The sequence below is a fragment of the Sphaerodactylus townsendi genome, linkage group LG02 (assembly GCF_021028975.2).
Source record: "Sphaerodactylus townsendi isolate TG3544 linkage group LG02, MPM_Stown_v2.3, whole genome shotgun sequence".
Classification (NCBI taxonomy): Eukaryota; Metazoa; Chordata; class Lepidosauria; order Squamata; family Sphaerodactylidae; genus Sphaerodactylus; species Sphaerodactylus townsendi.
Window position 1 is genome coordinate 139,708,941 of NC_059426.1, and position 24,537 is coordinate 139,733,477.

The 24,537-nt window shown below is 39.6% G+C and overlaps 1 protein-coding gene across 4 annotated transcripts in view; it reads right to left on the reverse strand.

The window, feature by feature from the left end:
• Nucleotides 1-24,537, reverse strand: part of SLC25A21 (solute carrier family 25 member 21) — a 346,209-nt gene that overhangs the window by 166,294 nt on the left and 155,378 nt on the right. The gene's annotated exons all lie outside the window — the stretch shown is intronic.

A 24,537-nucleotide genomic window follows, 5' to 3' on the forward strand; every position in this document is an offset into this window, starting at 1 on the left:
ATGATCATGCAGCAACTCTGTACACACACAAGATCTATGCATACATTCAGATAAATGTACATAGTCAGGGGCTGGGTCTGCTGCCTCAATCCAGCTCTCCTCTTACAACATGAATTCAATCAACATGGACTGCTGTCCCAAAAAACAGTTCCCCATTGTAACACAGCAATATAGTGTGGTTCAAACCTCAAGGGAGCTGGATAAAATTCTCCCTTCTATTTTCTCATTTAATAATTTCATTATGCCTCCTGTGCATATTTCTCTCTCAATAGGTATTTTGCTGGATTGTCTGCACCAAGTAGGGCAGCAAACTCCGACTTGGGAAATTCCTGGAGATTTGAGAGTGATGCCAGCGGGGCGGGGGTGGTTAGGGAGAAGAGAGAGCTCAGCAGGGGTGTGATGCCACAACGTCTGTGATCTGAAATGACTATTTCCTCTTGGTGAGCCGACCTTTTTAATCTGGATATCAGCTGTGACCTCAGGACCCACTTGGACTTTGGCAATCCCAGCACCTTGACTATTGGTTTATTTCCTGTGTAGGAATGTAGGAGTGTGGAATTATATCTGGTTCATCAAAAAAACCTCAGCCACTCAGGTGGAGGAGTGGGAAATCAAACCAGGTTCTCCAGATTAGAATCCATCTTCTCTTAACCACTACACCATGCTGGCTTTTAATTAATAGACTTTCCTGAAAATTTAGTGAGAAAAAAGTATTTGGATGGGTGACCTCCAAGGAATATCAGGGTGATGACATGGAAGCAGGCAATGGCAAGACACTTCTGAACATCTCTTTACTCGAAAACCATGACGTCGCCATTGTGACATGACAGCCACTGTGACAAGTCACCACTGTGACAAGGCAGCTGTGACATGATGGCAAAACCAATAACAAAAGTAAAAGTTTGGGTTTTTTATAAAGCATTGTTTAACAACACATGGAACGTAGCCTACAGTCTGCTGGATTTCTTAATCAAAATAAACAGTCATTAAAACTTATGACTATAACTTCTAAATAATGTGTGAATTTCATAATAAAAGGTAATAAGAGAAAAATAGTTTGATATGGCATGACAAAATGTCAGACTCCAAAGGTCATAGCATCAATGAAAATCTGAACTTTCTAAATCTAAAAAAGTCTTTGTGTAGGGATGAGCTGCTGACCCAGCAGCACCGTAAGTAGAGCGCTGGAACACCAGCGCTCCTACGATCTTCTGGACGCACCGCTCCCCCACTCCTCACCCCCCGATGAGTCACGGGTCATGAACTACCTGGCTCACAACCACCGGGTGTCCCAGACAAAGGGACAATGGTCTTGCCCCCAGGTGAGGATTAGGCCCAGACGCTGATGCTCCTCTCCGCACGTAGCAGCCAGGGGAGATCATGCATCACATGATGATCTCTCAGTCTCCCGCTCTCCCGCTCTCCCGGATTTCCCCCCGTTCCGCCCTTCTACACGCCCCCGCTAGAATCATAATAAAAGGTGCCAGGAACCAGCACGCGGGAGAGCCGCTAGGAACACGGACACCCGCGCTCCCGCTGCTGGCGCTCTCCACCAGATGTTATCACCGCGTCTCGTCTCGTTCTTGCGCTGACCTCGCGGCACGACGACAAGCTGGTGCCGAAACCTGGGAATCCTCGAACCTCCACCCTGCTTACCGTCGCCTGGGAAAGGGCCGCGGTACCGACGTCCGCTGGATCGGCGCATCCAGGGACCCACCTTCAGTATCGCCCGTCCGCTGGATCGGCGCATCCAGGGACCCGAGTTCTAGGACACTCTCTCGTCGGACGAAACACCGCTAAGTATGGGAGCTTGCAAAAGCAGGGCTTATGACAAGCACGTTAACGAACTAAAAGCGTTAGCGAAACGCGGCAGGGTCTCCGTAAAGAGAGGGGAGCTGCGCAAATTGGTTGAGGAGATTGAAGCTCAATGTCCATGGTACCCGGAGGGGGGGACATTGAATCTTAAGGATTGGGAAAACATCGGGCGCACTCTTCGCACAGAGCCTCGGGCGCCGATGTCACTGCTACTGACGTGGAGACAGTGTTATGTCGCCATCAGCCTGCAGGTCTATGGCTCCCTTGCTGTAGATCGCCCTCCTTTCGACCTTTCAGCTTCAGTTTCACCCCCGGAATTTTCTCTATCCTCTAATTTGGACGCCTGTCCTCCTTCTGCCCCCCTTGCGCCCCCGCCTCCTTCAAATTCTCCCGCGGCCACCGCGTCTCGTCTCGTTCTTGCGCTGACCTCGCGGCACGACTACATCTTTGTAATGTTAATTAGAAGACACCAAGATAGACTGAAACTTCTCTACTAAATGGAAATTTTTACAGTCAAAAGACACTTCTGGCCCCTTCCACACACGCAAAATAATGTGTTTTGAAACCACTTTCACAACTGTTTGCAAGTGGATTTTGCTATTCCACACAGCTTCAAAAAGCACTGAAAGCAGTTTGAAAGTGCATTATTCTGCATGTGCGGAATGAGCCTCTGTGAATGAAGCAGCTATGAAAGTTCTGCCATGACTACAAACATATCTGCATTCTAACTCCAGACAAAAACTCCTTGTGAGTAGGCATGAGAAAAAAAGGTTAAGGCTTCAACTCTGTGGGCACTTAGCAAAGCAGTCAGCACCAATGGACACAGAGGGATATTACTGTTGCAGACATCGGACTGCTCTGGTAGTTTTAAGATGCCTTTCTGATCGTTTGCCCCTATCTGCACTCTAAAGCAGTTCCCAGACAGTCCTATTTATCTAAAGCCAGCTTTCAGAAGAAACACAGCCTTGGGTTTATAAATGATACCACAATGTTAAGATTAAAGCAGTGGTGGGATTTAGCAGGTTCGTACCACTTCGGCAGAACTGGTTGTTAAAATGGTGCTTGTAAACAACCAGTTAAATTATTTGAATCCCACCACCTGAACTGGTTGTTAAATTATTTGAATCCCACCACTGGATTAAAGGTACCCTTTCATCTCACTTCCTCTTTGGTTCTGTGTGTTTTCCTACAGCCCATGTCAGCAGAATCCAACAAACTGCAGACAGATCATGAACTATCCTTACTTTCAGGAAATGCTAACCATCTTATGTTGTTGCCCTTCTGTTGGCTACCAAAGGGTTGTTGAGAAAAAGCCTGCCTGATTCCTCTCAAAGGGTAGTGCTGAAGGACCCATTTCAGCCCTTGCATGAACAGATTAGCCCGGAGGAGACCTTGCCCTTGATTGATATCCAGCCTTTTTTTGGCTTCTCTGCACTGAAGCTAAGGGTTAAACTAAAATCAAAACCAAGCATCTGAGTCTCTCCTTGGCAAAACAATATTCCTGTAGCAAAGCATGGATATAAAATGTAGGTAACCAGTGCCAGTACATATCTAACTGCTGATTTCCAGATGGATGTTTCAGTTCTTGAGCCTCGCTGCTTATAGTGGCAACTATGAGCATGATGTAAGAATATACAGGCAGGTTTTCTTCCTCTTAAACTGCCAAACCACTGGATTGCAAAGGCCTCTTCCTTATTCCCTTTTATAGCAGATGTTAGCAGTATATTTCCCTTTTCTTGGAGAAAAGGAATTTATTCTTTTTGACGTATGTATACATTCATACTCACAAAGTGAGGAAAAGGTGAAAAAACAGATCCAACTCAATGGAACATTATATACAACTGTAAAAAATGAAATTGGAGATGTATGAGGAAAAGGGGGAAGATCTTTACAAGCATTACAAACACTATGGTGGCCATTTCCTTCAGTAAAAACAAAACAAAACACAGATGCTCATGCAGCAGAAATGTAAAAAAGCTCCAATGAGCCCGAAAAACCTTGCAGTTTTGTGCATAACTGTCTTTTATTTTATACTGCAGGACGTGATGGTTGCTGCATTTTATATATCTTGCTGTTACAGTCCTGAATTGATAGCTCAAGGATTTAGATACACTCTACCATCATTTTCTATACAGCTGCCATGACTGCTACATGGAAAACTACATTATACATCTATAAAAGCCTTTTTATGGGTTATCCTTTATGTGTTTTAGCTTCCAAGATAAGAAAATTTACAAAACATGTTGATAGATATTAATGAACACATTTAGGATGCAAAAAGAGTCTTAACTTTTTCTGTGCAGGCACCTTTGGAATTCTGAGACAGCTTGGTGGACACAGCCACAAAATGGCTGCCATAGGAGTTGGATCCAACTATTCAACAGTTGCAAGAGCTTATCTTCAGTCACACAGTGAAGATTCTTGTGCTGTGATGGCAGCTGCTGCTAAATCAACATTTTTAAAAAAACCTATGGTAGTAACCACATCTCCATTGGCCCATCAAAATCCTTTCTAGGCAAAAGCCCCATCTGGCCTCACTCACTTTCTAAAAACACTTGGCAGGCAACGGGAAAGGTATTGGAAGCACCATATTGGGAACCCCTGCATTGTCTCCATTCATTGCATTCAAAGGTCTCAATTCATCTGTTTAGAATTTCACTCAAAATGTTATCCCCTTACCCTAACATTAAGGCCTAGAAGAGATATATTTTTTTAAAAAAAATACAAACATACATTTAAGATAGCAAAAGTACATAGAGGGATAAATCCAAAATCCAACTGATATAGAGTAGCTCACATTGCCTCCAAAAATGCCTCAGCTTGAATTGGGAAGTTGCTTAGGAGGATTGAGTCAAATACAAGAAGTAGGATTGCTACGGCTCTAGCATGCCTAAACTTTGAGAATTTTAAGGCAGGGCATGGTGATATCATGGTGAGGTAACTACTGATGTCACATTGTATGGCAGTAGTAATGACAATGTTTTTACACACCACTGTGAATTTGTGTGAAACAGAATCTGTGAACATGCATAATCCACAACCATGTGACATTGAAGAGATAAAAATAGAGACAATTCACTACATACAATTTGTTTTAATTTAAAATATTCAAAAGAACATGTAAATCAGCTTCACACTGAGTATAAAATTTGACTGAGCTATTTCTGCTGGGGTATTGCCATCAGTCTCCAAATTACACTGTTCATTAATTACCACAAAAAGGAATGCACAGAAGTCTTAAAAGAAGCCCTCAAGTGTATGGGTTATCTGATAGTCCTGAAATTTCAGCTTGCCTCCCAGAGAATAAGCTCTAAAACATGGGTCATTGGGCCAAATCTTATGACCTGCTAACCATAACTGGGAAGACTCCCCACCTAAGAATGTCCAACAATGCCCATCTATATATTCTTGTGTCTGTTTTTTTAGTTGATATATGAACAAAGCTATCAATCAGGAATCCACGTGATCCTGACCTCATTTCTCCAGGTCTTCCAGCTACAGGTTGGAAAATACCCAGAGATGTTGTGGGTGGAGCTTGAGGAAGGCAGGATTTGGTGAGGGGAAGGACGTCAGTGGAGTATGATGCCATAGAGTCCACCTTCCAAAATGGCCATTTTCTCCAGGTGAACTGATCTCTGCTATAATACCGGAAGATCTCTAGACACCACCTGGAGCAGTGGTGGGATTCAGTAGGTTCGCACCACTTCAGCAGAACCGGTTGTTAAAATGGTGCTTGTAAACAACCAGTTGTTAAATTATTTGAATCCCACCACTGACCTGGAGGTTGGCAACCCAAATGCCACTTGTTTTCAATCTAAATGTACAATCACATGAGTCATGAAAGAACAAAAAAAAAATCTGCATTATGTCTGTGAGTAGGCATAGTGGGGAAATCAGTCTGGTATATTAAAAGAATCAATGACCAGCAGTGAACAAATCCTATGGGCTTAATGTATTGTTGAAGGCTTTCACTGCCAGAATCACTGGGGGGTTGTCTGATTTCTGGGCTATATGGCCATGTTCTAGTAGCATTTTCTCCTGATGTTTTGCCTGCATCTGATGCAGATGAAAAGTCTGGAGAAAATGCTACTAGAACATGGCCATACAGCTGGGAAACCACACAACACCCTTGTTTAGCGAAGATTGCACTGGACTGAGTATTAAACACAGGACAGTACTGATGGGTTAAATCCTCAAGATGCTTGGCAACTATAATGCTGACAGATATAAAAAGGATCTTCCCTTTGCGTGCCTTTTTTTGATGAACACCATGTTATGGAAACAGGTGTTGACAGCAATACTATTTTGTGTTATTTTAGCCTTCGCTGGTTTTCCTAGCATTTTCACCACTCCCATTTGCTGGCAATATATCATGGCAAAGTTTCAGGAGAAATGTACCATGAGTGGTGTGCGAACTGTGAAATGTCAGCATGCAAAGCCATATGTATCAAGAATTAGCCCATCTTTTAGCAGTCAGACCTTCACCAGCAGAAAACCAATTTCAGGCAATGTCTTACAAAAAGGAGACTCCTCCTTTGGTGGCCAAAATTGCTTAAAGACTAGAAATTCTGAAATTCCAGGGAAAATACAGTTGTTAACATTGACCCAATAGATTCACAATTTTCCTGCCCTCAGGGCTATTATATCAATGAAATTTTTAAAAATAATAGTAATAAAGATCCATATCCAAATTATTTTTAGGCCTAAAAATGTCAAGCGTGACTGAGAAACTGATGTTTGAAAAAACAAACAAACATGTATCATGAATATACATTTGTCAGAGAGAAGGGATCAGGCACAGTGCCCTGTAGAATACACACTTGGTATACGTGAACGTAAATGAAACTGACTTGGAGAGTCAGGCTTCTGAACTGTCAAGTTCAGTATTGGCTGGTAGCAGTTTTATATCAGTCCCTTCCCCGTCAGTACTTGATACTTTAAAACTAAAGAGGGTGGGGATTGTACCTGGGCCATTCTGAATTCACAGCAGATGCTCTACCACTAAGCCATGGCCCCTTCCCTAAATACAGAGTTTGTTAGCGTGTTATATTCAATGCATCATTTCTCTGGGCCTAGTTCAAACTTGTAACATAGACCACCCCATTCATACGATTGTGTTCCATACTTACAATCTCCTGAATCATGAAAGAATTTCAGAAATTACAAAAGCCATAATGGAAACAGGCTTGAACTCAGGATGAATCTTCCAGGACCACCGGGTCCCGTTAAATTGTGCTCTTTCCACATGGTTGCTTTGTGGTCACATGTGAAACAGCTCCAAGATTACAGCTTTTCTGTCAGCAGGATAACCACAGAATTAACACCAATGTTCTTCCATTGTGCAAACAGATTGATCTTTCTAATGGTTGTTCTCATCTGCAGGCTTCTTTGTTCCCAAGATGTTCTACAAATTGAACTATTTTTAATGAATAAAATGATAGAAAAAATATTTCTCATGGGTATTTTTAGAGTCCCTTGTCTAACAGATTACTCTTTTTATCAAGATTGGAAAAGATAAAAATGAAGAACACTGTGGCAACTTACATACTTCTCTACTTTTAAATCAAAGCAGAAAAGAATCTGTATGGATTACTAAAAAGTAGAATATTTCACATCCATTTTAGAGTTATTTTGGTCTTTCCTCTGATTTAAGGAGATATGTGAAACACAAGGGAAATTGTATTGTGTAGTTCTATTTCCTGGGTGTAAGAAAACAGATCTCTGTTTTTTAAAAAGTCATTTGAAATTCTAGTGATTATATGTTAGTTCATTCAATATTGTTTGAATCTCAGATTTTTAAAGTATGCATAGTATGCTCACAAAGTTATGAGTTAGTTTGTTTATCTTGGTTTAAATTGTATTTTTTTCCATTTCATAGGTAAGTACCCTTGTGTTCACAGCATGGGCAAAAAGCAGGGTACAAATATTCAAATAAATAAATATTGTTTTACTTGCAAAAATGACGGTGGATGATTTAATGCAAAAATGTTAAAAATTAATCAGGGAAATACAAAAGGCCCATTCGTGTAAATATTGTCATAAGCCAATCTGTCAAATGTATGGTGCATTTCAACAATGCTACCAGAATTTTCAGATGAGGATTCAGAAATGATTAAACCATGGCACTCAACCCAGCTCCATTATCTCTGAATTTTGACTGCAAAAACACTGAATAGTAGTGGAAAAGAGCATGAAAAGATATGCCCCAGGCACTAGTTTATTAGCCTTCCAGTTTATAAACAAGTATGGGTAAAAAAAAAAAAGGCCACAACATATATGGGAAATATGGGAGGCTGAATCCTTGAACCTAAATCCCACTAGTATTCACACAATGAGCTGAAAGCATTGAGAGTCAGAATGGTGTAGTGGTTAAGAGTGGTCAACTCTAATCTGGATTACTGGGTTTGGTCCCCATTTCGCCATATGAGCGACAGATTCTAGTTTGGTGAACCAGGTTTGTTCCCCAACTCCTCCACATGAAGTCTGCTGGGCGACCTTGAGCTAGTCATGGGTCTCTCAGAACTCTTTACCTCAAAAAGTGTCTGCTGTGAGAAGAGGGAGGGAAAGAATTGAGACTTCTTATGGTTGAGAAAAGTGGGGTATAAATCTTAACTCTTCTTTTCTTCTATTTAGCTATCACAGCTAAGTAATAATTAAACCAGGAGGAAAGAGCCCAAATTTACGAAAAGGCATAACTGGCAGTGATAAAGAATGGAGGTGGGATGGAAATATGTTGGACTGCATGGTGCTGGCACTTCATCTGCAGAGTAGCAAGAAGCATATAATGTATACCAATGACATTGTCCTAAATCCCTAATTGGTCACTCCTAGCTACTCTCCATGAACCTACACTATGCAATCTGATGGAGTCTGGGCACAGCATTTTATCTACTGCTAGCAGGTAACAACAAGATACTTTCCCTGCCACACTTACCACTCACTGCCAGCAGACAAGGGGAGTTTTCCCTTCTGTTTGCCCTACTTCTGTAGATCACATTAATTGATTGATTGATTCTCATTGCTTTTCTCAAGGTTTCTTTTGGGTAAAGGAATTAAGAATCAGGATGTCAGCCTACACCCAGCTTACAGTATCGGTAAAAGCCCTTCCATTAGTTTTGACAAGTGAAACTTGGCAACTATCCTTGAAAAAACATGAGAGATCTATGAGTCAGTAAGGAATCACCATCCAAATATCTTCTAACTCACATCTAGGAGCCATACAAAATAGGGAGTGCATTTTTCAGAGAAAAAACAAACAAACAAACAGCAATTTTGTAGGATTTGGAGCTACTTCAAACATTATCTGCCAAAGGAATATGGAATGTGGTTGGAAACAGTAGAGAACAAATAAACAAGTATTTTAATTATTTTTTCCCTCAATGCTGACAGAAAGAAAGAACTATGCCTCTTTTTGCAAACTTGTGAATTAGGAAACATGTGTACTAGGAAAGTGTCTTGTAAAACAGACAACATGTCACACCAAATGTAGGCTATTCATATCAAAACATATGTCTGTTGCAGGTTCAAAAGCTTGTTAAATGAATGAGAAGTTCTTCGATGGGGTGAAACATAGTTGTATTGTAAATTGATTTGATACCATTTTTAGTGGGGAAAAGCACAGTCTATACATATTTTAAGTACACAAATAAAAATGAGTTTAGTCTCATGGTAGATCCCCTGAAAAGAATTTCAAAACCATGAATTTTTTATCCATTACCAATAACTGTTATTCTTAGGAAGTTTTCCAGTCAGACTCATAGGTCACACTTCTCCCTACTGCTTGAGACTTTTTATCCTTGTTCCTCCTCAGTTAATCCTTGGAAAAGATTTATTCTTTACTTCCCTCTATTGCAGTGTTTTAGACTAGAAGGCTGCAGTCAAAGAACTGGCTAGTTAATTGAAATCAATATGCAACATTCACTTTCCCTTGGGGATCTCAGATGACAATGACACAACAATGATAATAGAAACACAGTGGCAGGATTTTCATATTAGTCTAAAATTAGCAACCGCTTCTTAAACTCACTTTCTTTTGACCAGACTCCTCAGTACACGTGTCTAATTTGTTCCAAACTGAAACAGTGTAATAAGTGCAATCCTTGGGGATTGGGCGGTTTATAAATTTAAAAAATAAATAAATAAATAAATAAATAAATAAAGATTCTTACATTAGCCCTTCCTTGTCTCGGGTCTGTCCTGCTCAGTATCCTTCTTCCTTCAGCAATCTTGTCTGGATTCCCCGCTCTTAGGCTTCCCTACATCCCAAGATCTTTTTTCTAGTCTTCAGCCTGCCCATATTGAAGGTTTTAATCACAGTCTTATGGACAAGCAGAATGCCAGAACATTTGGTTCCCTTAGCAATGAAGCAGCCCATGCCATCATCGGTATCATCACTACTACAAGCACAATACAATACTCATACTTGAAAATTTCCACCGTGACTCACCAACCTTTTCTGAAATAAAAAAGTACAATGTTATACATAGTACAGGCTTTCACATTTTTTTAAAAAAAGGATTTGTTTAAAAATTTATATGTCCTGATATGTCAATATCAGGACAAGTAATAATTTCAAAAACAAGCCTTTTTTGGGCTTGGGAAGACATCCAAAATCAATCTTTAGTGTACCTCCATGGGCCGAATGCACAAGACACAAGCTTTGAGAGCTTATTCATGCCTTCAGTCCAGTTCATATTCATGTAAAAAACACTTGCAAGATATCTATTTTTTTTGTCTCAGGCTTCTTGTTTGCAGTCTCCTGTGGCTAACACCCAAGAGGTTTACCATCCCATCATATAACAGTCTGACACTCACAAGCAAATGTGGTTAGCAACAGATTCTGACTCAGAGCCTTTTGAATGAACTGCTTTCATTCAACTAGTGTTTTATTGCATTCTTCTACTCTGGACATAAATTAAGATCACAGCCCTACTGGCATGCCTGAAACGATTCTAGAGAAAATATGAACTTCTGCATTGGACTCAGAATACCATGGGACCCACAGCTGAAGTTAACCAAGTGGCCCTGTGCAAAGCGCTGAGTAATAGTCTCAACCTCATCTGTAAAAACAGAAAGAATAACACGGGAAGATCTCTCAGAGATTCTGTGAAGATTAATGAGATGATCAGCATTTTGGGCACTTGAGTGTACAGAATGAAATAAGCATTACTGTTTCCATTCCTCATCTCCAGTCTCACCATAGAGCCTGCAAACAGAAGTAACTTCAGTATGCTTTAATTTGGCTTTTTCTAACAGTATTTTCTGGTCTCTTGGGTAAGTATATGGCATCTCATGTAATCATTTATTAAAAAGTTGTAAATAAAATCTCTACACAATGATATGATCATGCCATAATGTTTCTCTACAATCCTGTGATTTTTATACCCATAAATGGACCATAATATGATGAAACTGAGGTAGAAGGATCTCTGCAAATGCAAAGTATTGTAACTCAGTTTCACTTGCTGGCTACTTAAATATCATGTGGTGTGTATTGGACAGTATTAGTGCCCAGGTGTTGCTGACTGGGTAAGATTCATGGTAGGTAAGGGTTGAGACCAGATGAGGAACAGAATCCAAGAACAGTTCCACAGCTTTTGTTGTCACGTCACCATGGCCCCTTCCGCATGGAGGCGGAAGGGGTTGGGTCGGCGTAAACCATGCCGACCCCACGACGCTGGGACTGTCCACATGGACGGTTCCAGAACCGGCTGTGATGACGGCGCCGTGGAGCGCCGTCGCCCGGCCAACCCAGCTTGTCCCTGGCCCTCCAGCACGTCGCCGAGGCATGGAGACACGCCCCCCCTGGCCCTGCGCACCTGCTTGAGCATCACAGGGCAGGGGGGCGTGTCCCCAGGCCTCGACGATGCGCCGGAGGGCTGGGGACCAGGGAAGTGAAGGTTGGGAGTGGGAGGGTGCCTTGGAGCCGCTGCCGTTCGCACGGCAGCGGCTCCAAGGCGGCATTTCCCAACAACCTCGCTCCCCGAGTGAGATTGGGAAATGATGGCTTTACGCCGGTTGGGCGACGTGAAGGCGGCACGGCTGCGCAGCAGCTGCGCCCCCTGTGCGAATGGCTTTCTGGGGACGGCGTTTTTGCCGTCCCCAGGGCGCCATAAAACACCCGTGCGGAAAGGGCCCATGTTTCTCTGCCATCACTTTCCCACAATTTGACAGAACCCTTGTGGCGAACCACAGGCATAAGCCCAGGGGCCTCTCATAGAGTACTGAGTTGGAACTGTAGTCCGTAACCTGACTTTCTAGTACACAACCATTAGATATAAAGTTTAAGCATATATTTTGATGGCAGTTTTTCACAAAATTATTGTTTCATTCAAAATGTTTATATGGATAAAATCTGGCAACTACGACAAGTGTTAAAAAAAAGCAGGCCAGTCTTTTCCTGGTAAGTTGGCTATTCTTCTAGCAATAAACAAGAACATTCTTTAAAAATTTTATTGCTAAGGGTGCTTGGTATGAAATGGATGCTGGGTTATCCCAATGTGCTACTGGAAAACACTAAAGTGCTTGTACTACCCTATACTTCAAAAAGCACAGTCTTTAGAGAATCTTCATTGGAACATTTCACTGCCTTGGGCCCTGTTTCTGGGATAAAAGTATTTTAAAATAAACAGTTAAAAGCATGGTTTCCTTGCTGTCTGGGCACCACCGAACTGGACAAAGCCAGAACGTTTGCATTCAGCTGTTATTTATTTTACAAAGAGGTGTGAATAGTGGTATGGTCACCTATCCCCACACCACTTGTATGGAAAGGATATCACATGCCTGCAGATCAAAAACCATGCAAGTAAAATTTTTTTACTACAGATAAAATTTAGTCCTCTAAAGAGACCCTTCTTACAATGATTATATACTCTTATAGATCTGTCACAAGAAAGTATATTACTAGTGAGACAAATTATTCAGTGAAGATTAGCTCAGAAGAAGATATTCTTGGGAGGGGGCAAATAATTGTTATAATGTAAGGGAACAACTTTAAAAATGTGTCTGCACCATGTAATTTTATAGCATCCAAGACAACTGAATGCCAATTGTTAAAAAGAAGAATTTATAGTCAACCATTTCTCATGGTTATATAAAAACGCTTTTGTAGTAACTTAATACTTCCCTTGTCTTTCTGCCACGCCTTGTTCTACCTTTTAAAGACCAACAAGTTCACACTTTAAAAAATCCCTTCAGACTGAAATTGTAAAAGATTTGGCTTTTATGTGTAAAACAACATGGAGACTTTTGGAATTACTCTCCTTCTTTGACGTGAGGTTATATAATGAGATTTCAAGATTCTTATATGGTATTTTATTGCATTTGTCCGAATGATTCACTCCTGTATAAAAGGTATAAGAGAAAGACAATAGATCAGTTCTTTAATTCCCAAAGAGAATCTATTTAAGGAGATAGCATCAAGGAACTAGTAATCCACAGAGACCTATTACCGCTTCATAATATTTGGATAGATTTAATAGGATAAAGATATGGCTTTTAAAAAGGCAGTGATGTTTTAAATTAGATATTTTTAAACCAACAACTGCGAACATAGTTTGAGATACCAATTGGTTTTTTAAAAATAAAAATAACATTTATTTTAAAATTTGTAATCCACTTTGCCCTGGCTTGGCTGGCCCGAGCTAGCCAGTTCTCATCAGATCTCAGAATCTAAGCTCAGTAGGCTTTGGTTAGTGTTTGGATGGGAGTCCAAGGAATTCCAGGGTCTCTATGAACAGGCAGACAATGGCAAACTACCTCTGGACATCTCTTTGCTTTAAAACTCCGCAGGGTTGCCATCCATTCCATTCCATTCTTCAAGCACCTGTTCAGAGCTTCCCCAGACTGATTCTTGAGACTAACTGAGAACCTGTGATGTGATATCAGTAGCACATTGGTGCACCAACTCCAGCCCCTAGTCAAACTTTCCCAACAGTTTCATGTAGATGTTAAATAGCCTGACGGCCAAGATGGATATGTGCAGGATTTCAAACATTGATTATATGGGGCGATAAGCAACCCAGCATGAAAGCTTCCAACTGATCCCTCAATGGTTTTGGGTATCTCGAAGATTTACAGGCTGCAGCAACATTACAACCCGCCAACCACCCCAATTTCTTCCCTGAGTATTTTAGAAGGGATGCTAGAAGATGCCATCAACTCCAGGCTGAAACATTTGTATTTTGCCTCTGGTTGTAAGTACTGGCTGCTACTGTTGATTCGTATTTTTATGTTTTGGAACCCATTAGCCAATGGTATTTCAATGGAGATATATATTCAATTCATTTTGGCTTTGCAGTTTCTGGGCTGTCCGAATGGTGTCCCATTTTGACTGCACTTTTAATTTTATATTTTATCCTTGATAAAAGCTATTTTGGGAGTATTTTTTTTAACCAAAAAGAGGAGTTAAGGGAGCAAGTCATTCTATTCAATGGGATTCATTCACCAAGAAAGTATTCTTAGGACTGCAGACTAAAATATTTTAAAATGAAAACAAGCTTTTATAACCAAGAACCAGATCATTAAACAGTCTCTAAGCACCTTAAAAGGAATGCTATAATCACTAAAAGTCAACATGGTTTTCTCAAACAGAAGTCATACTAGACTAATCGAATCTCTTTTTTTGGTGGCGAGCTTGATAGATCAAGTGAATGCTGTACATGTAGCATACCTCAATTTCAGTAAGGCTTTTGACATGATAATCTTGCAAAAAACCTAGCAAAATGTGAGCCAGATAATGCTATTGTTAAGTGGATTTGCAATTGGTTGACCAACTGAACCCAAAGAGTGCTCACCAATGGCCTATATTTGTCTTAGAGAAAAGTGATGAGTGGGGTGTCACAGAGTGGATTCATACTACAAGAAAAGAGATGGTAAGGGCTGTTTGACAGTGGAATATGTTCAAAAGTATAGCTACAGAAAATGGCACCCAGAGCAAGAACTAAAATGCCTCCCTCGAATATCAGACAATCAAACATTAAATAACTATATCAAAGCAATGCCCCCCTGTTCCCTGAAATTCCTCCACACATATGTGTCACCATTCATATTCAGCAAAGGCATAAAATAAAGACCACCTCTACAGTAGACATCTCTACTCCAAGGAATCCCACAGCAGCATCCCAGCTTGATGAAGTGGTTAAGAGCTGATAGATTCTAATCTGGAAAACCAAGTTTGATTTCCCACTCCGCCCCTGAGTGGCAGAGGCTTATCTGGCGAGCTAGATGTGCTTCCACACTCTTACATTCCTGCTGGGTGACCTTGGGCTAGTCACAGTTCTTCAGACCTCTCTCAGCCCCACCTACCTCACAAGATGTCTGTTGTGGGGAGAGGAAGGGAAAGGAGCTTGTAAGCCACCTTGAGTCTCCTTATAGGAGAGAAAGGTGGGATATAAATCCATCCTACTACTACTACTACTACTACTACTACTACTACTACTACTACTACTCTTCCAGCTGCACCTGCTGACCACCTCTTGGGGCACCTTTCAACTGGGGGAGAGGTGGAAGGCTGAAGCCCATGCAGAGAGCAGGCAGCAGGTGGCAGTGGCAGCAGAGGTGAGTGGGCGGCCCACAGCAGCAACAGTCCAAGGCGGAGGCTAGTGCAGGGGCACAAGAGGAGAAGGCAACAGGCAGCACAATGCTCCTCCAGCTCCTCACTTCTGGGAGGAGAAGGGATGGGGGTTAGTGGCCCCATGTGACACATTTAACTTGAGCCAGGAACCTGAGCCCCCTCAGGGGCCCCCTCCCTACACCCTTGAATATGCTGTCTTGGAGGTTGGTGGAGTCTATTTTTCTATGAAGATTTTTAAATAGAGGCTGGATGGCCATCTGTTGGGAGAGATTGGTTTTGCTATCCTGCATGGCGGGGGTTGGACCGCATGGCCCTTGTGGTCTCTTTCAACTCTATGATTCTATGATTCCAGGGGCTTCTTCTCTGCACGTATCCTATAACAGACAACTGACAGTTTTCCTTTAAATTGCAGCATTCCGATATTGCCTTGCAAAGTATTTTTGAACAGCCTTCAAGGTGTGAAAGTGGACTGATATTACAGTTGCCAACCTCTGGGTTGGGATCTGGAGATCTCCCAAATTACAATTCATTTCCAGATTATAGACATCAGCTTTCCTGGGGAAAAAATTGCTGTTTTGGAGATGTACTGAGGTCTTTTCTCTCCCAAACCCTTCCCTTCCCACTGAGGTCCTTCCTCTCTAAACCATCCCCTCTCCTCTGATGTGCATCTTCCAAATCCTAAGGAATTTCACAACTCGGAACTGGCAATACTAGCTGTTGTGCAGTATGCAAAATAAAAATTAAACTCTACCATAGAATGTGCAAAATTAGACATTTAATTATCTAGACAGCTCCCATGCAACTATACTAGCAATGCTGAGAACTTAACCAAAGGTTAATCAACATGTACATTTACCTGATTTGTAAATGCCTTTTCGTTTTGAGTTGAACATCTCTTTGACTTGCTCACAATTTAAAATTACCACATTGCTATCAGGAAAGCTTGGGAATACACATGAATTCTCTTTTACGAGTGTACCACCAGTTCTCTGGGCCAATTGACCTTTGGTCTTTGGGGTCTCAAATTATGTCTCCAGGGTTATTTTTCAGATAGTATCTGCGCAGTAGAAGCATGCAACTCAGCAGCTGATTGGGTAGCTGCTGGTGCTGCACATTCATGAGTTACAGGTTTGTTGCACTGTGAATGCCCTATTATCATGATGCTTGTATTTGCACTGATGGCAGCATTAATCAGTCAGGGGAGTTCATGCTAGTTAACTGAAGTGCATTTCCCAGGCAGCAGTGTGAGACTACAGAAATCCAATTAATATAAATGAACACAAACACTCTCAAGATTTGGGAATCAGGCAAGGAGTTGAAATGAATAAGGCTGGAACTCTGGGGATACCTCCTTCCCCCGTTCTGACTCCCTATCCCAGGCAAGCACAATTGATGCAACCAAGGAAACCACTCTTTTTTGTAAATTATTACAAACTCTCTGGTGAGTTTGATGAATGGAGGGGTGGGAGGGGATCACCATTGTGATCCAGACCTGAGAAATATAGTTAGGCAAACAGAGAACAGGAAGATACTATGCACCTCTTCACTCCTGCTTACATTAACAATGGGAATGAAATACCTTAAAGAAAATAACAATGTACAATTAAGTTGAAAGATGAGGAAAACAGCGCATGAATGCATATTTGCCAAACATTTTAAAAATTTCACGCTTATATAATTTGAGGATACTGTTCACATGTGCAAGCAAATTACAATGCAAACAGAAGAGCAATTGGACATCCCTCGTTGTGGCAGTCACTGATGAAATGAAGAGGGGATAAACAGCTCTGTTCCGTTTGCCAAGCAAAAGGTTTCTGAAAATGGACAATGTACAGAGTGATCTAAGCAGTTCTACTCAGAGACCTACTCAGGTCTCCTCAGTGACACTTATACCCAGAAACCTGTTCTTTGGATTGCACTGATACTTGTCTTAAATTTGATGGATTACATGCAAGTGTAACCTTCTCTGTGTTCTCTTACTAAGTGCCTTTGAACAGATGTAACACTTCCTTCCAGACTGCTGTCAGGATAAAAGAAATTAATGGAATGTATACTGCTCTGAATACATAGTGGCAGGAATGGAATATAAATAAAAAAGGAAATATCACACACATTACATATCAGACTTTCTCTTTGTCACAGCTTTTTAAACACAGCAAGTAAATACATGGATTGGAATGTTTTAAATAGCAATTGCCCAACTTATTTTTAATGCATTATTTAATTAAGTGATTACTTAGCTTAAGAATTCCTTCCTGCACTAAGGGCTGTATGATCTGTTGGAACTCTGAAGGTATCAGTTTCTAAAATGTTTTCTATCTTCTCAGTTCACAAGCCATGAATCACACCAGATAAAGACCAGATAGCCACACCACAGACAACCCATACTAGTGGGTTACCGAACACCAAAGCAAATTCTGTATCTACCTTTCCCAAGCTGAATCACAAACAGTCCCCACCCTTTCGTGATCCTTCTTCAAATAATTCCTTCATTTATGTGAGGTGCACTTCCTGAAAGTAACAAATAAGCTTGACGATGAGTTATCTCATTAAGACTTGTGAAACTGCTAAATGGATTGGAATGCTTCTTTTAAGAATTTGTTTCTCTTTCTGCCTATCCGGTTCTAATGTTTTCATTCTGTTGTTCCTTGCATGGTCTTTAAAGGACAGGCAAATTGAGTCATAAGAATTCTGCTTTAGCTTTCTAGGGAAGTTTGGAAACATATTGAATACAGTCATAAGAAGCAGATGAGTTCAAAACAAGGGATGTTCTTACAAAGAAACCTGAAGTTCCAGGGTTGACAACAAATGGTTTAAAAGAGGCATCACAAATGGTCAAAGTTGTTTCTTGTTTGGAATGCCGTGCAAGGATGACATGGTCAGTTTTCCTTTTGCTTTGAGAAAAATACTGTTTTAATTATAATTTTATAAAACTTGAAAACATAATAGTAGGGTTTGCTACATTCATTTAAGCAAAATGAGAAAGAATTCAAATTAAAGAAAACATAGAATCACAAGCTAATTTTATTATTGTTGTTGTGGCTTCCTTGTTTATAATTTTTTTTTACCAATTGCCCCAAATCCTGCTGTTACTACTTAGGCATATGAAGAAGTAAACTTTTTAAAATTAAACATGTACATTTTCTGAATTATTTCTAATGGAAATACTGGAAAAATGAATGGGGTGGGGGTGGGGAACCCAGACACTAATGTATTGGATTTACAATCTTTTGGAAACATTCTAACATTTTAAACACAGAATACATGTGCAATCTTAAGCAAAGGTACACCCTTCAAAATTCACTGAAGAGTGTAATTCTGCTTGGAATTATTCGATTTGTAACTTATAACAATGCACCTCGTTATTTGAAACTGAACTTACTTCCAAGTAAGTTTACTTTTCTGTAATAAGCATACAAAACCAACGAATCCATAAGTTAGTTTCAAAGAATCACTAACAATGTTATGCTCATGGTACAGTTTCCCCCCCGGATCCTGCTATCTTCTGTAGCCACCTGAAACCCTGATCTTGAGGGTCAGAGGATCTTCAGGGGCAATGTAGGATGCAGTAAGAAAACTGTAACTCAAGGAGTAATTGCGGGTACCCTAATCCTACAAAAGTGAAGAGCCTTCTATCTGCATAAAAACTACTTTGAATTCTGCACACTGGCTTCTACAGAGCTACACAAGCATGTGAATCTATCTAGTATTTTTCAGACAGAAAACGTCAAAGTTACAGTCATATGTTTTCACTTGAATGATTGGAACAAATATGCCACACACAATTGCATACAGTATTAAAAGGACTAGGGGCAAAATTAAATTCATTCTATAATTGCTACAAATGACTATTCACAAATTAATTACCAAATAACAAAAGGAAACCCTGAATATATTATTGCGAGGAGGGGGGGGCTTACTGAGCACTTTTAATAACCTTCCAAGCACAGATACTCAGTCTTTGTGTCCCTACAGGAGAATCACAATGTTCAGTTTCCTTTTGTGTAGTTTCTCAGACTTTTTTTCCTCATTATTTCATTTTTCATTGTTGTATCAGTGGTTCAGTCAAGTGAATCGTTTTGAAACCAAAAGCCTTCAAATAAACAGTACAACTATTTATTTTTCATTTACAAAACAATGCATGCATTTCTCTTTTACAAAAACAGTAGAACTGAAAATTCAGACTGGAATAACATATTCATAATGTATAAAGTTTTCCCCCTCCACTTTATGTATCACTTACTAGATGTACCGTTCCCATTTTATATTTGTTTTTCTGTAAGACTATATTAATTTCTTGTTGTCTTATTGAAAGAATCTAATGGAAAGAAACAGAGCTTCCATTTGGGATTCTTCAATTCTAGTTGTTATTTTACTAAATGATTGAAAAGAAACGTAGTAGTGGATTGTACTCCTGGCCTGGTCCTGTTTTACTGAGGTCAATGGAAGTTGGCCTCTTATGAAATAAAAATGTCCCAGTGCGGTGTAAAAGGAAATCATGAGAAAAGAGATAATGTTTTTCATGGCAAAAATAGACGTATTTTAATAGGAAAAGAATTGTTTTTGATGCAGTGTAGTTTAGTCCCTCTCAATTTATTCTTAGGGCTCTATAACTATCTCAATTTTTATCTACAAATGCACCTTGAACTTTCAGGCAGTCCTCTGTTGGAAGTGGGTAGCATTCACTCACTGTCCATAATGATTTACCAAGTATGTACAAAGTGGTTTTTATGATACGTAGTAGGCATTAAGGGCAATCTGAAAATTGCCAAAGACATATCTAATTAGGTTTAGGAACTCACATTAATCTGAACAGTACCAGTAAAATAGAGCCACAACAGAAAAATGGAAGCCTTAGATTTAGGCTTCTAAAAATGAAATCCTGTTGAGGTAGACAGTGCTGCTCTTAATGCTCTGTATTGACTCTCTCCTTTATACATTTATTTGCTATGGCTAGCCAAAAGCCTGTGCTGTTTCATTGTGTACCCAATAAAATGCTGCGGTTGTTTTTGGAAAGTCAGCGGACATTTTTACTCCCTGGCTTCTATGCTCCTTTTGCACCTGGACACTTGATCCTTTTTTCCCCCTCTCACCTGTAGAAAAGTGCAAAATTATAACATAGTGGAGTCACTTGGGAACATTCCTTGCCTAATCTCAGAATAGCAACTTATTCATGGGTCATACTGGAAATAGAATTAGAGCACAACAGCTCCTATGATTAAGAAAACTAGATTCCTGATCCCAGTTAAATCTGGAGTGTACATAACTTACATAGTGAGATTATTATTTCTACAACTGGCCCTGGGTTAGTGTCAAACTTGCATAAGCTTGCTGCCATCAACCTCTACCTAATTACTTACATATCTTATCCTCCATTACACTATATCGTCATCATTTTGAACAATTCTAGAAGTCATAATAACTTATGAGCAGGACACAACAAACCTCAAATTATACAATTATACAATAACGGGAAGTTCAAATTCATTTTTATCTACTTTCAATTTTTAAAGCAGATAAAGCAACATTTCAGCACAAGGATATTCTAGACTTAAGTAGTGCCTTGTGTTATCCAGCTTTTGTTTGATGTCACCTCTTTTAGCATAATTTTCAAAAACAATTTATTAATCACACACAACTAATTTATTTTAGTTATATTTATACAGAGAACATGGCAATTAGCTTGACATTGAGATTCAGAGTATATTTGCATTGCACTCCACCATGTAAAACAATTTCCTCCTTAGATCTAACACATCCTGAATGCTACCCATCAAAAGAAAATTTCGGATTTCCAGGCCAAAATATTATAATTTGTGTACATTTTCCAGGAACACAATTCACCCTGCATTATATAGCTATAACACACACACACACACACACACACACACACACAGAGAGAGAGAGAGAGAGAGAGAGAGAGAGAGAGAGAGAGAGGATGAGAACCACAATCATGTCATCATGTACTTGTGAACCTATATAATACAGTACTGGGATGACTTTTCAGGTAAGAATAATTACAAGTGTGTGAAAAAACTCCTTAATTGCAACATGCATAAAACAAGGCATTCAGTTTCCCAACTAGCTAACGTTTATTGTAGTTTGTAATCTTCGTAGCAGGCATTTTTTTAAACTGCACTATGTAAGCATATTTCAGGGAATCAAAATACCCATGGCATAGAAGAAAATTGCCCTGCTACATGGATGGCATATTCTAAAATCTAGCTCAGAGATTCAGACTGATCAAGGTTAGTTTACATGCCCTTGTCTCTATACAGCATAGAAGGAATGCTGGAATTTGATCATGGGTATTCTTTTAGTATGGTCAGTGGGACAAGGAACTGGCCAACCACCTCTCACAAAGTGTGCTGTACTTTATCCAGCTGTTTTCTTTAAAGAGATAATTCCCTCCCAGAGAGGAGCTTGACTTCAACCTTAGTGATATCAAGTGGCGCACTAAAACTTTTGTTGCTGACAACAAAGTTGCTGACAACCCAGTATGACAGTTTTTGCACATCAAAATTTCACTTATCATGAATATTTAAAATGAATATTGATTTTATACATTTTTTAAAAAAATATTTGAATTTGAAGACATCCATACCTTCTTGCTTCCTTTTTTCTAAGGGAAAAGGCATATTTTTTACCACATGTGGGCTGAAGATTCATTGCAGCAAAGGGAAAGGCTTTACAATACAGTGGTAGCTTTTTTTTCTGGAAGTATTGGATTCACAGCCTAATTCTAGGCCAAAAACAAATCTCATTGAGGTTAATGGGGCATACTTCCAAGGCACTTAATATAGGGTTGCAGCTGTAATCATAAACACAGAAAACAGAGATTTCTGGAAAATATGACAATAGTAACCAGGGCTTTTTGTGGTGGTACTCACCGGTAATGAGTACTGGCACCTTTTTGTGGGGAGATGGCTCTCCCAAGTCCTTAGGGAGAAACTAGTGAAAGCTTGTATATAAGTAATGGCACCTTTGTTAAAAAACAAAGAAAGCACTAATGGCAACTACAATTCTATCAACATACTTCTTACACTTACACCTAAATAAATCCAAAAAAAGAGCAGTTACTTTTAATGTTACCTGTTCAGAAGGAAATTAAAAATCTACAAAGATATGTAATAATTCCCTATATTTTATTCAAGCGACCTATGATTGTATCCCAATTCTTCAATTGCAATTTAATGTCTTAAATCTAACATTAGCAGTTCAATCCTAAACAGAATTGTACCCTTTTTGAATCCATTAAAGACAATGGGCTCAGAAATGTGTAATTCTGTTTAGGATTGCAGAGAAAACCTATGAAAAATTATAGAACTTTTTAAAACAAAGCCTATGCTCCCACCTGGCTGATATGTAACTTCTCTGCCGTGCACAGTACAGGAATCTTGAGTCTGACTTTTTGCTGAGGGGCCTTCATATTTATTCAGCACTGTTTTGTTACCGTAAGTTGAAAAGTTTTTTCTCCTGTAAAATGTGATTCATTTTCAATTAATACATTGGTTCTGAATGGTGGACTGTGGATATATATCGTAACTACCTAGTTAATGTTGCTCAGGGTGCAAGGAATAAGACATGTCAGAATTTCTTCATGCTATATCATTTTGTGGTTTTTAGTTTTGTTCTAACAAAATTTTACATTTTTTGCATTTATGTTTTTTGTTTAGCTCTTTTCCAGTGCAATCCTAAGCAGAGTCATACCATTTCTGACTTCAGTGGCCTTAAATGGGTGTAACTCTGATATGGACTGTACTGTTAATAGTAGTGAGTGCTACTTCTTGCAATAGGAGAAACCCTGTTTTGTTTTTGTTTTTTTTAAGTGTTGGATATTCCTGTGGAGTAAAGCTATCCACTTCTTATCCATTACCTGTAAAAAATATAATGCTTTTGTTTGTAAACCGGAAACTTACAAGACCACTCCACAAGGCTGAAAAGAAGTGGACAGTGTCGATCACCTGAAGTTCACTTAATGCAAGCCGTATATTGAACCCAAAATACCATGAAAAGCACTGGGGCATTATATAATAGCATGGCTTATCATTACACACTGTGAAATTAAACAGCATGTTATGTATATTTGCTGTTGGATATGAGTGCACATATTACACGAATGCATATATCCAGCTGCCCACCTGAGTTCCATATCACATTTGGTTGCATTATATTGTTCAAAGATGCCATTAAAAATTCCCATTGCAACTGCTGGTGCTCTTTTTTAGAATATAATATGGACAGAAAGAGGCTTAATAACCCTATACTGACCTACATTTTTGCTACTGACAAATGTCATTCCCAAGATGTGATTATTTCCACAAGGAAAAACCTCATATTTAGTTAAAGCATCTTGCTCATTTTTTTGAGCCAAGAAAACCGAGAGAGGGGAAATGAATCCATCTTTCGCTGTACAGTACTGTTCTCGTCTCCCAAAAGCAGACCCAGCAGTTACATTGGGAAAAGAAAGGATATGTCTTTTAAAATCATCATGGAACTGCACATTTATCAGTTGTTAGACACAGTATTTAATTTTTAACTTAAATTACTACTATAAGGTTAAGAAAATTATTGTGTAAAATATTAAGCATAGGACTGTATAAAGAAAAATAATTGTATAAATTAAATTCCTAGCAGTACTGGCATATGTGGAAAATTCTAAACTGGTTATGTAAAAAGCCCTCTAACATATTTGTGATGCATACAAGTATTTTTAATCTTTGTAACTTCACGTAATTGGCAAAAATACTTATTTTACCAATAAGTAATATTGTGAGAAACACTGTGAGAAGCTTGCCATATTACACACCATGACTTTGTATTTATGGGATCATAATCCTCTACAGCATGAGTAACCCTTCTTTCTATAAATAGTGGCAGTAAAGTACAGTGGGTGGTACCCTTTTTCACCGATGACGGAGCCTTCTTCCACCACAAGGAGCTTTTATCACAGCAAGTCAAGACACTACTCCACTTATGGAAGCTCCACCATTAGCGGAACAGATCCATAAGATCTAACCTAGTATTTTGCAGGAATAAGCTCATAAACAACAGTATTGTGTTAACTCCCCGCACACACAATTTACAACTTCCGCATACAAATTCATGGGAAGTTTTCACATAAAGTTCAATAAAAATAAGGTAGTTTC